Source organism: Limulus polyphemus, unplaced genomic scaffold, assembly GCF_000517525.1.
Source record: "Limulus polyphemus unplaced genomic scaffold, Limulus_polyphemus-2.1.2 Scaffold34, whole genome shotgun sequence".
In the NCBI taxonomy this organism is placed as follows: domain Eukaryota; kingdom Metazoa; phylum Arthropoda; class Merostomata; order Xiphosura; family Limulidae; genus Limulus; species Limulus polyphemus.
The window spans coordinates 1,435,521-1,447,302 of NW_013665644.1; the positions used below are offsets into that span (position 1 = coordinate 1,435,521).

General features: G+C 33.7%; 1 long non-coding RNA gene across 1 annotated transcript in view; it reads left to right on the plus strand.

Annotated features, from left to right (window-relative positions):
* The window catches only part of LOC111086096, a 16,652-nt gene that overhangs the window by 3,950 nt on the left and 920 nt on the right, over positions 1-11,782 (plus strand). The window contains exon 2 of the long non-coding RNA XR_002610853.1: positions 5,404-5,409. This is a non-coding gene — a long non-coding RNA (uncharacterized LOC111086096). The remainder of the gene's footprint in view (positions 1-5,403; positions 5,410-11,782) is intronic.

Here is an 11,782-nt window from a genome sequence, read left to right on the forward strand (position 1 = left end):
TTTTAAAATAACATATTATTCAACCTGATCAGTCAAGAAAAGACACATATTTTAAAAGAACGTATTATTCAATCTGATTAGTCTAGAGAAGACATATATTTTAAAAGAACGTATTATTCAATCTGATTAGTCTGGAGGAGACACATATTTTAAAAGGACATGATATTCAATCTTGTCGGTCTAGAAGAAATAAATATTTTATAACTAGATAACATTCAACCTAAGCGCTATTCTGGTGAGTCTATCTGTTTCAGATATATTACATCATTAAATAAGGATGCTAATACATATACACCTTGCAATTTCCGTAAAACACCGGCGAGTATTGCTCTTAAGTTCTCTAAAGCTTGCGAGTAATCGATATGTTGATTCAAGTGAAAGATTTAGCAAGTAGGTGCAGCTCTATGACCTAAAAACTTTCATTTATTAGCACCAAAAGCACTCGTGTTTCATAGAATGCGAATAACAAAGAATGGGCCAATTTTATTAACATAAACGCAAACAGTAGTACATCAGTCTTGATGATATAACGCAAACAGTGGTATATCGGTCTTGATGATATCACGCATACAGTAGGAAATCGGGCTTGATGATATCACGCAAACAGTAGGAAATCGGTCTTGATGATATCACGCAAACAGTAGGAAATCGGTCTTGATGATATCACGCAAACAGGAGTACATATGTCTTCATGATATCATGCAAACAGTGGTATATCGGTCTTGATGATATCACGCAAACAGGAGTACATATCTCTTCATGATATCATGCAAACAGTGGTATATCGGTCTTGATGATATCACGCAAACAGTAGGAAATCGGTCTTGATGATATCACGCAAACAGTGGTATATCGGTCTTGATGATATCTCGCAAATAGTAGGAAACCAGTCTTGATGATATCACGCAAACAGTAGTATATCGGTCTTAATGATATCACGCAAACAGTAGTTGCCGAGTTTTAAGTGCAAAGTTACACAATGGGCTATCTGTACTCTTTCCATCCCGGAAAATCGAAACTTGGATTTTAGGGTTGTAATTCCAGAAACTTACAACTGACTCACCGGCAGACTCAACTTCTAGTATATCAGTTTTGGTAATATCACGAAAAGTAGCACATCAGTCTTCATGATATCACGCAAACAGTAGTAAATCAATCTGATGATATCACACAAATAACATAGTAAATCCATCTCAATCAAAGCATTTCGTACCGTCATTAAAAGAATACAAAATACATAGAAAGGCGTAAGATCTAAGACGTTAGATTGATACACACAACAGTACAAAATCATGTTGACTACTCAAATTTTATTTAACATTGGAAGAGAAATGTACATGAATCCAGAAGGACATTTAAATGAAAAGTTAAGTATTTTATTTCTATTTTTCAATTCGAATAATATATATTTAGATTTTCACTTTTATTGAACTGTATTTAGCTTGATCTGTAGAGATCAATTTAAGATATCTTCTCCAAATGCTGCATAAGGAATTATTTTGTGATAATAGTTTGAAATAATGCTAAATAAATGCTATTATTAAATGAAAAAATAATACTATGATATATTTCTCAATACGAATAATATATCTTTACGTACTCACTTTTATTGAGCTGTATTTAACTTGATCTATCGAGATCAATTTAAGATATAGTCTTTCCCAAATGCTGCATGAAGAATTGTGCGTGATAATAGTTTGAAATAATAGTAAATGTGCATTATAATGCGGTTATTAAATATAATTTTTTTTATTATGACATAACTTTTTTTCAAAGATGGGTATCCAACATAAATAGAAAGTGTTTGTTCAGAGTCGTATCGTTATAACTGACCAACTGTTTGGTGGTGTTTATGTTTCGTTGATTCTAGAGCGGTTGAAGTCGAAGAGGTTACGTCAACTGTTGAACTGCTTGATTCAGCACGTTCTACATTCTCTGACCAATAACACATGTTGTTAAGAGTATTGAAGAAAAGTCCAGCCCGGCAACTTTTTTGACGTATGGAAATCTTCTAACACAATGGTAAAAAATTGCAGTTTTTGCGATCAGTAGCAAAACACGCCCCCTTTATCTTCAACAATTCACAAGTGGTGTTTATTACACGTGTGACGTGTTGTTTTTTAGTTACAACAATTGTAGCTTTCATGTTTCTGCAGAAGTTGTTATGATTGTACGAAAAATCTGCTTCTGATGTTTTATTTGGTGATTGTGATTGATTGTCTCTAAACAATACGCTAGGTGAATAGTGTTGTTTCAATAGAAAATGAAAAATACACAGGAAATGTATTCTCATACATGATAAAAATAGCCTTGTATAAACTTGTTGTTCATACAGCACTCATTCCTTGATTGTTCTCATCATGATCTCGTTACATCACAGGTTAGTTTGCCACAAGTAAAAGATTGCTTTTGTTTGTTTGTTAGCCGAATGTTTTAGAATGACTTGAATTATTTCAAATGTTATCCGAGTATCTCAGATAGTAGATTCTGTACTTCATAAATAGAAATCTTTATTTAATGAATATTCAGCCAAAATAACGACGATGAACAGTCGTTTTAAAACCATGTAGGATATGTACTGGAGACTATTACATCGTGTTGTTCTTATCTTTTTTTTTAATCACTTAGGATATGTGCTGGAGACTATTCTGTTTAGGTCATTCTTAAACAGTAAAGGAAGGATCTTCCTTATAAGTTGGAAAGGAGGTCAGTTTTTATTCAGTATCTGATAAATTCCGATTTTTTTATACTTTTCTAGATAGATTAATTAGAAGTCTTCAGGAAAATATTTAAATTGGAAGAAATATTGCTTGACGAATGATATTCATTAAAACTTTTATCCAATATCCTTAATGAAAAACGTTTGTTTGTTGTTAAGCGCTAAGCTACACAATGGGCTATCTGTGCTCTGTCAGTCGCGAGTATCTAAACCCAGTTTTTAGCGTTATTGGCTCTTAGACTTGCAGCTAAGCCACCAGGGAGAAGTGATAAATATCATGCATAGATTCAGTTTGAAGCCTAATAATTAATGAAAGTTGCTTCATAGATATATAAACATTTAAGTTTCGAATTGTTATCAGAGAACACAAATGAACGGGAAAACTTATTTTAGTTAATCCATAGCCTCATTTCCAGACAAAGATTGTTCTTGATAATGTTGCATACTGTTGTTTGTGACACGTGGATGGTTTTTTTCCCACTGACACTTGTGTTCGTAGCTTTTCACACTTTAGCTGTGACACGACTTGTTGCAGGTCTCTTTCTGGAGAGTCCAAATTTCTCAAATTATTCCAAATTATTATTATTGTTTAATGCCATCAAATAACAGAGATAATCACATCTCGGAAATTCTAAAACCCAATCTGAACACATCTTTATGATCTGAATGTATGGATATTTTACGTCAGAAAGGATTGTTACATACCATTCCAAAAAGCAATAAATATTTTGGTGGCATCACCCTATTTACGTAACGCCAACTAATGTCAGAATGTAATTTTGGATACATGTCGTTTCATCATGACTTTATATCGGCTGATGTGTATATTCCAAATTATTTTAATATGACGTGTTGTTTAAAAGGTAGACACTTTGAACTCCATTTTTGTTTGTTTGTTTGTACTGAATTATTACATAGTTAATGTTTCAATTAATTAAAAGATTGGTCAAGAAAGATCTTTCTTTCGCATATATATATCATAATTGTTTGTAGTTAAGCACAAAGCTACACAAAGGGCTATCTGTGCTCTGCCCACCACGGGTATCGAAACCCGGTTTCTAGCTTTGTAAGTCCGCTAACATACCACTGTGCTCTTGGGAGGGGGGGGTAATTATATTTCTAATATCCAGTTAGTTGATTTTCTTATTTAATTGAAAAAAGCAATAAACAGGTAAAATCAATGATGAATCATTTGAATTTGTTTTCATAATTTTGTTTTTTAACTTTACTTTCCAAATTGTCCCCAGAGGGTTAAAGGTAAGATTACGAACTTAAAACCCGTGGTGGACAGAGCGCTGATGTAGCCCATTATGTATCTTTTTGTTAAAAGAAACAAACTTCCCAAATTACTCACATTTAAATGATTAACATAAATAGAATTTCTATTTCAAGAAATATAAATTCTACTAGACTATTTTGTGGCAAACTTAGATGATTATGATGTTTTTAAAAATAGCAGGCTTATAAAAATCAACTTAGAAAATAATGAAAAATTTCAGCATTTCTATGTGCATTCCTCAAGCATTTCTGTAAGTGAGACAACTTTAAGTCATTAATGGCTGACATTTTGTTGTTTTTTTTAAAGAGAAATCATTGAAGAACCAAACGTGACACAAACCTGGTGGTTGAAAGTATTTGTATTTCTCACCGTTCAGAGCGAAGCCGAATCCACAGGGCTTCTTTTTCTTTATACCATTATTTTCGTGGAATTGATAAAGGATGAACGTAAAGGTCTACTCAAAGATGATGATCCATTATTTTCGGGGAATTGATAAAGGATGAACGTAGAGGTCTTCCCAAAGATGATGATCTAGTAGCGTTTCATTCCCGATAATTTTTTCATATCTTTATTCAGTCACATGAAACAATACTATAATCTTTATTATTATTATTTAGGTTATGGCTTACCGTGTGTTCGTTCTTTATTTTAAGGTGTAAGCCCGTAACTGTGCTGTATTTTATAGGGTTTTTTTCTGTTGTAAGTTAATTTGATTTATAAATTTAGTAGCTATGACTACTTTTCTAACAATCTCTTTTTGTTCTAGTTGTTTCAGGAAATTGGAATTTACCTTTTATTTTATATTTGAATTATATCTTTGGATTAAAACTCCTGGTGTTTGTGAGAAGACATCGATCGTGTCTATCTAAATACAACCTAGTTCTGTGAAAACGAGATTTAAAAAACAAAAAACATTTCATAGCAAAATACGCACATATTCTCTCTCCTTATATTTCAGGCAAACAAATTTCGATATTTCGGATATAACTACTGTGAAGAAATCTAACTTCTTAGCCTTGCTAGAAGGTTCGATAAAATACCATATGCAGATCCTTTGTAGGTACCCCCTTAGCTTAGCCTTGCTAAAAAGGCAATTAAAATATTCTATAGAGACCTTGTGGAGATACCTTCCAGCTTATCTTTGCCAGAAAACTCATTAAAATAATGTATAGAGACCTTGTGAAGATACCCTCTAGCTTAGCTTTTCTAGAATGGTTATTAAAATATTATATAGAGATCTGTGAAGATAACTTTTAGCTTAGTCTTGCTAGAAAGATAATTAAACTAATGTATAGATACCCTTTGAAGATACATTCTGGTTAAGCTTTAACATAAAGGTTATTAAAACATCACAGACACATTGTAAAGACACCCTCTAGCTTAGTCTTTTAGAAAGGTGATTAAGATAAATGTGTTTGCTTGTTTGTCTAAAGTTAAGCACAAAGCTACACAATGGGCTATCTGTGCTCTGCCCACCAGGGGTATCGAAACCCTGTCTTGAACGTTGTTACTGGGGAAAGAGGACAAGCTTTCATATTAAAGGCGATGGATATTACTCAAAACAAGTAACTATCGAAACATGTGTTTGTCGTGCTTTGTATCAAGTTATATAATATTTAGGGCTTGTACCAAACTTTGCACTATTTATTTTTATTGCTCACGTTCCCGCTACAACAGAATAAGGAACTGCATTATATATGAAACAATTCGTTGCAATATTCGTGTACGTAGTGTCATGGGGCATTCCGAATTGGAAGTATTTATTATTAAACGTTCATAAACAAGTTGAAAATAATACACTAGGCTAGAGAAAAACGACGAGATGTGTTTATTTCTCACGTCTCTTTGATTATAGTATTCTACAATTAAGATTGAAAGTGACAAATACAGATAACAGAAGAGGCTCTTTGCGTATTTATTTTAAAATAGATGGTACTCCATCTGAATCCCATATGAAGTGTACTTTGTTAATGTGACCATGAAATACGAATATTTCTCACTATAAATCACTTGAAAAAACCGGTCTCATTGTAAAACATGCTTTAAAGTGCAAAATCATTGCAGGGTACAAACTATCTTAACATGGGCATTGAAGAGTGCAAGCTATCTCAACATGTGCACTTGATAGTGTAAATTGTCTCAACACGTAAATTGCAGAGTGCAAACTGTCTCAACATATGCACTGCAGAGCTCAAACTGTCTCAACGTATGCACTTGAGAGTGCAAATTGTCTCAACACGTACATTGCAGAGTACAAATTGCCTCAAGTAAATTGCAGAGGGCAATCTGTTTCAACACACACATTTAAGGCTGCAAACTGTCTCAACACGTGCATTAAAGAGTGAAAACTGTCTCAGCATGTGCATTGCAGGTTTGAAAGTTTGATATATATGTTAGAGAATTAGCATTTATTTAAAAATGATGTAGCGAGGTGAACATAAAACAATACTTCTGGGTGTTAAAGAACGTAGCAGTCACTATGGTAATTAGTTTTGTAGAAATTCAAAACAAAGGACGATAGCTTTGAGCAAACAGTAAAAATACAAATGTGCTTTTGATGATAATTTGACGATATAGATTGTAGAGTATGAAGCGAAGGTTCGTATACGCTTACTTGTATCATTTAAAATTATTGTACGTTACGAATAATTGTATCGGATACGAGAAATTCAATAGTAGCTAGAATAGCCGTTGGTGAAATGCCAGTAAATGATCAAGTCGTCTGAAGATTTTTATAACGTTTCGAAATATACCCGAAAGAGTACAAAAAAACCTCATCCTAACGTTATGATTTTTTTTTTCAAATAATAGGAACCGAGCATTACAAAGCACGTTGAAAATCATATTTACTTTGTGAAATATTCAAAGTTCGATCAGCTTCAGCAACATTGATCGACAATCGTCTATCACTCTCGTGAACACAACAATGTTAGTAATTTGAAATCCAGGAAGATCGTCTATATTGAAACTTGTGGAAAATCAATATGATTTAAAGGATATAAAATAATAAGATAGCACTTAAGAAAATTCACAGATAAACCGGTAAGGCTTATAACAGTAAAAACCGGGTTTCGATACCCGTGGTGGGCACAGCACAGATAGCCTATTATGTAGCTTTGCGCTTAACAACAAACAAACAAATAAATTATCACAGCAAAGCAGAATTTGAAGTGTATGTGCATCCACAGGTGGCACATGTAGTATCAGAAAAGCAGGACCGTATTAAGAAATAAATAAGGTATAAATTAGATACAATTTGTCATTTTTAAACTATAAAAATGAGAAGCTAGAAACTAGTTGTACTTCCGCAGGGTCCCCGAAAGTGTTCTACTTCAAGAGTAAATAAAACCAAAATTAAGAGTAACAAATCTTTTTATTTCTCGCTTTTGAAGATAATGTGTGTCGTGCTGTGTTGAAGCCTACAGAGTGCTTAATTCTTCTCGTGATTCATGCTATGCGCACGTTTTACTGACGTCACGACAGTCAAACTGCAACGTTAAGCGTTCCTTATGTGACGTCATTTTAGTGTCGCCTGACAGACTACTGTATACTGGTGCTATTGGTTAAAACAGTTGACCCCCTCCGGTCGGCCTTACTAGATGTAACGTTATAAAGCGGTATCCGAACCAGGCAAAATTATAGTAATTTACTATGCGGATAGGGACCCGCCAAATTAAAAAAACAACAACAAAAAACGTATGTAAGTTACAAGGATGGGTAGAGCGAGATCTGCCAAGCATTTTCCTGCAATTGGAAGTATTGAAGATTGTACTGATGATGGTCATCAATCAAACCAAGCCAAACACGGTAGGCAGTTCGCTAACGTTGTTTATTTCCTTTCCGCCATTGTCCTTTCTCCCACTACTCTTTTCATGATTAGGAACCTCCTTGAAAATATCCGGTCGGTACTTAGTTGTTGTTCTTCGCTTTATGGACCAGTAGTTACGGCGCTCGACTCGCAATCTGAGGGTCGCAGGTTCAAATCTCCGTCCCACTAAACATTATCGCCCTTTCAGCCGTGGAGGCGTTATAATGTGATGGTCAATCCCACTATTCGTTGGTAAAAGAGTAGCCCAAGAGTTGGCGGTGGGTGGTGTTGACTAGCTGCCTTCCCTCTAGTCTATCACTGCTAAATTAGGGACACCTATTGCAGATAGCCCTCGTGTAGCTTTGCGTGAAATTCAAAACAAACCAATCTTCGCTTTATAAAGTTTATTTGTACCGTCTCCTTTGCAAGAGATAAACCTTATCTGATCTCTTATACGGTTTACATTTTGGGTCACGGGTATCCCATCGTACACCCGTTGCACTGGTAACATTTCGAGTATTTTACAACCTTACACGTGCAGGTCAGCTTCGAAAATTACACCAAGGACATTTGTACGAAGTTCCGAACGACTGGTATAAGTAATTTTGAAGAACATTAGAACAACTGATGGCCAAAGCCAATTTTCAACGAAATGTCGCTCCCATTAACCCTACAAAAGCCACTGTAATTTAGTAAGTTCTTCTGTCATTCGAGATTGCCTTACACAAGATATTCTGGTTGAGAATGGTTTAGCGAACGCGATCTTGTTAAGTCAGAGATCGCTTATGATATTTTATTAATAATTTCAATGTTGAAAAAACAATTAGTTTTATGAAAGTTTAGACTTCTATGTTTTCATATTTGAAAAATTAACACGCGATTTCAACTACTGTCTCTTATATCCTGCCACTTACAGCTACTACAATGGTTTTGTTTACAGGCTCAACCACATTACTTGTGCTAACTATGAATATGCGCCCACAGTGGATCAACGGCAAGGGTTTCGATATTCGTGGTGGGCACACTACATATAGCCCATTGTGTAACTTTGCGCTTAAAAAATTGAATACGTCAAATCTGTCTAAATCTTAATTTCACAAAATTAGACTTTATTAGTCGACTTTAAAATTCATTATTTAATAAATACAAAGTTGTGACGGGTTATTAAAATATTTGAAACAATTTTTTCGATAACAGACTATTACAGCACCTTGTTGGATTTATGTAATCTTCCATTTGTTTTTTAAACAATTATAAGTCACCATTGTTGTTAGCCCGTGTTTCAACTTTAGCGAATCAATATGAACATGTTCTGATTTGTTCAAAACTAAAACAAGGTGGTTTTCATTTTTAGTTTCTTAAAATTCGGAGTATATGACATCTTATCCATTGTGATGGATTTCTCAAGCAAGGAATTAATTAATAGAAGTAAGGAGATTTTGATAATTGTAGCCACAGTGAGTACAATGTCCTCTTGTGAAAATTTCTGTTGTTATGGACCTAAAGTTGAACTTGGAAAAGTAGGCACTTTTTCGTTGAAATGTACAGCATCAAACACCATACCAGCCTTGAATCTTAGCCAAACTTTTCTAGAAACTGTGCAACTTAAGGTAACTCATAATTTACCTGCCCAGTTTTTAATTTTATTTACTTGTTTAATTGATTTTCGTGGCGATTAACAAACTACTTAAAAATATGCCCTTTGGCTCCTAGTGTTCAGTCTGTCAATGCAATCATTCTGTGCTGTGAGTCAAATGAAAAGCCTTATCTTCACCCAGGTTGTAAAATGTAGAAGTTTTATACAAATCTTTCACTGTCTAAGTTTATCAGTAATATGTTGCCAGTACTGAAACTTTACATACTAAAATATAAGTTATTATAATTATTTCCACACGCACACACATATATCCCTAAGCAAAATATCGATTGTTCGTTGATTTGTTTTTAATCTGAATTTTATATATTCTCAGGCTAACTACTGAGCCACTAGGCGTGAAGGAAGAGGGGTCAGATGCCAAAATATGTTTCCATGTTATAATGGGAGAAACAAAATGAATGCATAGTATCCATCTAAAATTCCAGTATGATAACTTTGGGTTAACATCTTTATGTCGTACTATGCACAAGAGCAGAAGTCAAATTTTCGTAGTTGTGTAGTTTAAACTGTAATGGACTAAATGTCCTACGAGGGTTACGAAGCTACAAAATAATTCCAAGCTCCATAGGTGTTTGAACGAAGACTGAAATACGCCACTTTCTGAACGCGTGTAGTTGAAGTTGAAATTTTACATTATATGAGAAAGTTGCTAGGACAACAACTATAAAAAAAAATGATTTGCATTCTCTGTATCGTATTGGACATTCTTTATCGCCTCGTGATCACTACCGAATCGTCTTTTTCTTATTGCAGTCGTCAAGTGTACTCAGGCCTAGTACAGGAAGGCAACGATTTTCTGGTAGTAATGAAAATACTTTGATTAGAAACATTTGTATCACATTATCAAATGAAATTAATGCTAATTAATTCATACTCAAGCCCAGTACAGGAAAGCAACGATTTTTTGGTAGTAATGAAAATACTTTGATTAGAAACATTTGTATCACATTATCAAATGAAATTAATGCTAATTAATTCTGCCCTTTTTATAGTCGTGAATTAATTTCCTGTGTGTGTGAATATTTTCTGTTGTAACATCTGGCTTATTTAACACCCAACAGAATAAAGAAAGATGACAAAAAATTTTTATTTTCCGTTTATTTTCACACAACAGGATTCAGATAGAAAGAAAACAATACATATTGAAAAGAGTCACAAAATGACATAAAAAACGAACAAAACATTAATAACATGATACTACTGGTTTGTAAGTTAGGCTTGGTCATTCGGGAAAGGATGTCTTTCTCCCACACACACCAACGAGTTGACTTGTTATTCTTCTTTATTCTCCTTTTGCACTTAAGAAAATACATTAGCATAAGTTTACAGCGGTGAAAAACAAAAATAGTGTTTTTCATGTGTATACTGGACATAATATTGCATTTATAATTTGAGACAAAAAAATAATATTTCCTAATATAATCGCATCAGCAAACAAATTGCTTCTTCCTTAGAGTGTTTTTCTTCTTCAGGTTTTATCATACTGTAGCTGTATTTGTTTGCTATTTGTTATCCGTGAGCTGAAAAATATGTTTATGATAATCATGTAATACGGTAAAATTATTTTTAAACGTTTATTTAGAAGAAACCACAGAACTGGGAAGAAAGCAGAAATTTCAATAGTACACCCTACAATGTCCAACGAGCTGCCACAGCTTAGAACAGCGAATTAAAACTTCAACTTTTAAAATTGGGAATCATTTGAACCACTTCCAGTTATTGTCTTTTTTTCTTTTTTTTTACTGCTCATCTTTCAAAATAACTCTTCAATATTATCTGCTAACATTTATTATGAATGAAACTTTACTGCTTAAAAATCATTCCATGTGTCTGTTCGCAAGAAAAATAATTATCTGATGCGTAAAGCCTATGCGCACTGAAATTGTGAAAGAAAGAGACATAGCAACGTTGTCAATACGGTCAATAATTACTTTAGCAATTTTCTATCTTAGCGCGTTTGGAGGACAACTTTAACAACATTTCCCATCAGGAAGTCCAAGATTAAAATCAACAAAATGCAAGAATAACGACACAAAAAACTAATTGTGACATATTGATAGCAGTTTGAATCACATCAAGAATAAATCACAATGACTATAATAATGTACATATTATCTCTACATCCAGATTTTTGGTTTTACTGAGCCCCTACACGCTGACCTAGAAAGTAAAATTCGCGTATTTGGCACACACTGAACAGTAACTACTAAGCGTAAAAAGCAAAAACAACATATAAACTTACTTAAATCTTTGTAAAATAACATTTTCAATATATTACAGTATTTTTTATTTCCATAAAATATATTTTGTGAGTTTTTG